General features: G+C 45.7%; 1 pseudogene across 1 annotated transcript; it reads left to right on the plus strand.

Annotated features, from left to right (window-relative positions):
- Positions 1–235: 235 nt before the first annotated feature.
- On the plus strand, positions 236–5,659 carry LOC105507064 (annotated as a pseudogene). The gene has a single exon (XR_001001034.1). The product of XR_001001034.1 is annotated as a zinc finger protein 532 pseudogene (transcript).
- The last annotated feature ends 485 nt before the right edge of the window (positions 5,660–6,144 follow it).

Consider the following 6,144-nt stretch of genomic DNA (forward strand, 5'->3'; position numbering starts at 1 on the left):
CGACGACAGCAGCAGCAGCCACAGCAGGCACTGAACAAAGGTCGTAGGAGCTGTGGCCCAGACGACCGGGCTTGACCGCCGTGAAGGCCAACCCCGGAAAGTGGGGTGTGTTCTGCTTTGTGGTTTTTCTTTCAGACGCTACTAAAGGATGTTGGGGATGCTTCTGACTATCATGAAGGCCAAAAGGTCTGTTGACTGGGGCTGCTTTTTACCCTTTCCTATTTGTTGAGAATGCAGCCGTGTGACAGTAACTGAATATTGGTCTAAAGTCTTTCCAAAAAGTCAGGGTTCACAAGAACATCTGCTCAAATTCATGACCCTGGGGCATATGAAGACCCCAGACTTTGATGACCTCCTGGCAGCATTTGACATCCCAGATACGGTCGATCCTAAAGCAGCTACTGAGTCTGGACACAATGACCATGAAAAGCCGCATGAAGCAGAACGCTCAGGAAGACAATGACTCCCACGCACCATCATCTTCCGACGTGGGTGTCAGTGTTATCATCAAGAATGTTGGGAACATCCACTTGGTCGAGGGCAGGGAGAAAGACGGCCATAACCCCACTGGCGATGGCCTACATAATGGATTTCTCACAGCATCCTCCCTCGACAGTCACAGTAAAGATGGAGTGAAGTCCTTGAAAGGAGACATGCCTGCCCCTGAGGTGACTCTGAAAGACCTGAAGTTCAGTCAGTTTAGCCCGATCTCCAGTGCTGAAGTTTGATGAGGATGAGAAGATGGAGGTGGATGACCCCCTGACAAGGAGGACGTGCTAAGCTGCAGGTCCAACGTGTTGACAGGGTCGGCTCCCCGGCAGGGCTAGGATACGCTGAAGACACTCGGAGGGGAAAACTCCAGCAAAATGGGACTCTCTACATCAGGCAATATGGAGAAAAACAAAGTTGTTAAGAGAGAAGCAGAAGCCAAATCTATAAACCTGAGTGTTTATGAACCTTTTAAAGTCAGAAAAGCAGAGGATAAATGGAAAGAATGCTGGAAAACAGAGTCCTGGATGGGAAGCCGAGCTCCAACAAGAATGACACCGGCCTCCCTGGCGTTGTGCCATGAAGACAAAGTCATCCTCCAAGCTCTCATCCTGCATTGCTGCCATCGCAGCTCTCAGCCCTAAAAAGGCGGCTTCAGACTCCTGCAAAGAACCAGTGGCCAATTCGAGGGAATCATCCCTGTTACCAAAAGAAGCAAACGACAGTCAGAGAGCAGCCGACAAGTCTCCTGAATCCCAGAATCTCATCGAGGGAACCAAAAAAAAAAAAAAACCACCCCTAAAGCAACCAGATAGTCCCAGAAGCATCTCAAGTGAGAACAGCAGCAAGGGCTCCCCATCTTCTTCCGCAGGGTCCACACCAGCAATTCCCAAAGTCCACATAAAAACCATTAAGACATCTTCTGGGGAAATCAAGACAACAGTGACCAGGGTATTGCCAGAAGTGGATCTTGACTCTGGGAAGAAACCTTCTGAGCAGATGGAGTCCCTGATAGCCTCTGTGACATCCATTCTTTCGTCTCCAGCATCAGCCGCTGTCCTTTCCTCTCCCCCCAGGGCGCCTCTCCAGTCTGTGGTCAGGACCAATGCAGTTTTCCCTGCAGAGCCCACCCCCAAACAGGTCACAATCAAGCCTGTGGTTACTGTTTTCCTCCCAGTGTCCACTGTGAAGACGACAGAATCCCAAGTCATTAATTTGAAGCTCGCTAACAACACCACGGTGGGGTCATATCTGTTGCCTCTGTCCTGAGCGCCAGCAGTGCCATCATTAAAGCCACCAATGCCATCCAGCAGTAAACTGTCATGGTGCTGGCATCCAGCCTGGCCAACGCTAAACTTGTGCCAAAGACTGTGCACCTTGCCAACCTTAACCTTTTGCCTCAGGGTGCCCAGGCCACCTCTGAACTCCACCAAGTGCTAACCAAACCTCAGCAACAAATAAAGCAGGCAATAATCAATGCAGCAGCCTCTCAACCCCTCAAAAATGTGTCTCAAGTCCAGGTGATGTCATCCTTGCAGAGTTCTGTGATGGAAGCTTTCAACAAGGTGCTGAGCAGTGTCAATCCAGCCCCTGTTTACATCCCAAACCTCAGTCCTCCCGCCAATGCAGGGATCACGTTACCGACGCGTGGGTACAAGTGCTTGGAGTGTGGGGACTCCTTTGCACTTGAAAAGAGTCTGACTCAGCACTCCGACAGACGGAGCATGCGCATCGATGTAACGTGCAACCATTGTACAAAGAACCTCGTTTTTTACAACAAATGCAGCCTCCTTTCCCATGCCCATGGGCATAAGGAGAAAAGGGTGGTAATGCAACGTTCCCACTTAATTTTAAAGCCAGTCCCAGCAGATCAAATGATAGTTTCTCCATCAAGCAATACTTCCACTTCAACTTCCACTCTTTAGAGTCCTGTGGGAGCCGGCACACACACTGTCACAAAAATTCAGTCTGGCATAACTGGGACAGTCATATCGGCTCCTTCAAGTACTTCCATCGCCCCAGCCGTGCCTCTAGTTGAAGACCCTTCCAAACTGTGTAGACATAGTCTACAATGTTTGGAGTGTAATGAAGTCTTCTAGGACGAGACATCACTGGCTACACATTTCCAGCAGGCTGCAGATCCGAGTGGACAAAAGACTTGCACCATCTGCCAGATGCTGCTTCCAATCCGGTGCAGTTATGTATCACACCAGAGAATCCGTCAGCACAAATCTCCCTACACCTGCCCTGAGAGCGGGGCTTTCTGCAGGTCTGTGCATTTCCAGACCCATGTCACCGAGAACTGTCTGCACTACACAGGAAGAGTTGGTTTTCGATGTGTGCATTGCAATGTTGTGTACTCTGATGTGGCTGCTCTGAAGTCTCACATTCAAGGTTCTCACTGTGAAGTCTTCTACAAGTGTCCTATTTGTCCAATGGCATTTAAGTCTGCCCCAAGCACACATTCCCACGCCTACCTTCAGCATCCTGGCATCAAGATAGGAGAACCAAAAATAATACAAAAGTGTTCCATGTGCAACACTGTGTTCACCCAGCAAACCCTGCTGTATCGCCACTTTGACCAACACATTGAAAACCAGAAGGCATCTGTTTTCAAGTGTCCAGACTGTTCTCTTTTATATGCACAGAAGCAACTTATGATGGACCATATCAAGTCTATGCATGGCACATTGAGAAGTATTGAAGGGCCTCCAAATTCGGGTTTAAACTTGCCTTTCAGCATTAAGCCTGCAACTCAAAATTCACCAAATCAGAATAAAGAGGACACCAAATCCATGACTGGGAAAGAGAAATTGGAAAAAAAATCTCCATCTCTTGTGAAAAATTCGATGGAAGCCAAGAAAGTGGCCAGTCCTGGGTGGACGTGTTGGGAGTGTGACCGCCTGTTCACGCAGAGAGATGTGTACATATCCCAGTTGAGGAAGGAGCACGGGAAGCAAGTGAAGAAGCACCCCTACCACCAGTGTGACAAGCCTTTCAGCTCGTCCCACAGCCTGTGCCGGCACAACCGGATCACGCACAAAGGCATCAGGAAAGTGTACGCCTGTTCACACTGCCCAGACTCCAGATGTACCTTTGCCAACCAGTTGATGCGGAAGAAGCACGTCCAGCTAATGCATGGCATCAAGGACCCTGACCTGAAAGAAATGAGATGCCACCAATGAAGAGGAAGCAGAAATAAAAGAAGACACCAAGGTCCCCAGTCCCAAGTGGAAGCTGAAAAAACCGGTTCTGGAGTTCAGGCCTCCCAGAGGAGCAATCACTCAACCACTGAAAAAGCTGAAAATCAATGTTTTTAAGGTCCACAAGTGTGCCGTGTGTGGCTTCTCCATTGAAAACCTGCTGCAGTTCCACGAACACATCCCTCAGCACAAATCAGACGGTTCTTCCTACCAGTGCCGGGAGTGTGGTCTCTGCTACACGTCTCACATCTCTCTGTCCAGGCACTTCTTCATCGTACCCAGGTTAAGGGAACCTCAGCCAGTGTCCAAGCAAAATGGGGCTGGGGATGATAACCAACAGGAGAACAAACCCAGCCACGAGGATGAATCCCCTGATGGCACCATGTCAGACAGAAAGTGCAACGTGTGCGCAAAAACTCTTGAAACTGAAGCTGCCTTAAATACTCAACATGCGGACACATGGCATGGCCTTCATCAAATCCAAAAGGATGAGCTCAGCTGAGAAATAGCCACAGATGCTCCATGGGGAAAAATCCCTGTCCACATTGGAATAAAAAAGACATTTTTGTTACAAAAAGTTTGCAGTATAATAGAGTTAACAGTATGTGTTGCAACATAGTCTCTTTCAACGTACCTTCCTTCAGCTCATGGTATACATCCTCCTCGATAAGTATTAAAACAGTATTTGAGTTTAAAAGAGTTTATATATATTTAAATGAATAACTTTTTATACTATTTGTTACATGTTTGTGTCAGTATTTAGTGGAAAACCATCTGAGTTGCTTTGGGTTAGAATTTTTCTTTTTGTACCGTTTCTTTAAAACAGTGTTCTTAGTAACAGGGGCAGTTCCTGAATTCAAATAAACCATTTTGTATGTTTGGATTTTGAATAGGTTAACAAATTACAGGCTAAGATAATGCCTTTTTTAGTGTTTTTAATTTTTAGAATTCACTACATAAATTGTAAGTAATCGTGGGTCTCAAAAACACTAGGAACTTTTAAGTGTCTTAGCACTTCCTCGATGTGCCTGCCCTGAGGGAGTGGGTTCACATTTGAGACAACTGCACTCCAGTATGGGCGTGCCTTTGCCTTCAGGCCACGCCGAAGGGTGTTTAAAGCAGCCTTGCAGGTCACTTCTTTCCCAGCCGTGGATAAAAACTGAAGCCAGGAATCTAATAAGGAATGCTGATTTCCTCAATTCCATTTTGAGGAATGGGGAAAACAATTCAAAAGAAAAAAGTGGGACTAGTTTTCTGGGCAGATCTGCAAGGCTGGCTTTAAGAGCACAGGGAGGGAAAATAATGAAAGGGCTGGACTACTATAAAAGTTACAAATACGTAGTTAGACCAATAGATTTATAGAGTCAGGTTTTTGTCATGTAATTTATTAACTATTACAGAAACACAACTAAGAGTATCAAGCATTTCTCTGGCTCTTGACAGAAAAAAAATCAGTTGACTTAACCCTTTACTGTCAAAAGAGTTAGTGTTTCCTGTTCTGGATGCTACTGCCAAACGTTCTGGTACTTAGAGTCGGGATGGACAACTTCAACCACCGACTTATCAGGGCAACCGCCTGTGTATTGCAATTGGCCGTTACCTTAAGCGCTGAGCCACCAGGGTTTAGTTCAGCCATTTCAAGAGTATATTTAATGCTGGTAATTCTGCTTTATTAAAATGCAGCAGAAGTACTCTTCTGTCCCTTCTGTTTATAGTTCTCTGAGAGAGTTCTATTTTTTGGTTTTGTTTTGTGTTTTCTTTTGCATTTTATACCTTGTATTTATCCCTGAACATGTTTTGTACTTTTTTTTTTTTTAAGAAAAGGAATTCTTTTGTGTATATATAGATACTTGCATGATATACTGTAGTCAATGTTCAGCCTCGAAAGGTCTTGCTGCTGTCGGGTGTTAAGCACTCCATCCATCATAACTGTGTGAAACACATTTCATATGTAAATAAACATGGGACATTTGGCCCTTGAAAAAAAAAAAATTCTCATTTTACAAAAAGGGAAATTGAGACCCAGAGACTGGCCCAAGCTTATACAATGAGTTAATGGCAGACCTGGAACTAGAACCAGGGACTCCTGGCTGCCGCTCCCATGTTCTTGCCCCTGACACCAGACTATGTGAGAAATGTTGTCAATCACACACATTCTTCACAGGATTCATAGGGAAAGATTTGAAGACTCTTTCCTCTTCAGAGTGATCCTAACTCTTCCATTTCCTTGTGGTATGTTTCCATAGTCAGTTATTCGTTGTGTTCTAACCCTCAGCAGGTATCCAGAGCGAGTATGTTTCTAACAAACTGATTTCCATTTTAGTAAAAGAAATTTTAAAAATGAAACTAAGAAAGAAAAAGAAAGTAGGAGTCTCTTTCAAGGGAGCCTCCCTGATCAGTGATTTGGAGCTGGGGTTCTGACACATGTGGACATAGTGCTAAGGCAGTGGCG

This window comes from Colobus angolensis, unplaced genomic scaffold, assembly GCF_000951035.1.
Source record: "Colobus angolensis palliatus isolate OR3802 unplaced genomic scaffold, Cang.pa_1.0 Scaffold143, whole genome shotgun sequence".
In the NCBI taxonomy this organism is placed as follows: Eukaryota; Metazoa; Chordata; class Mammalia; order Primates; family Cercopithecidae; genus Colobus; species Colobus angolensis.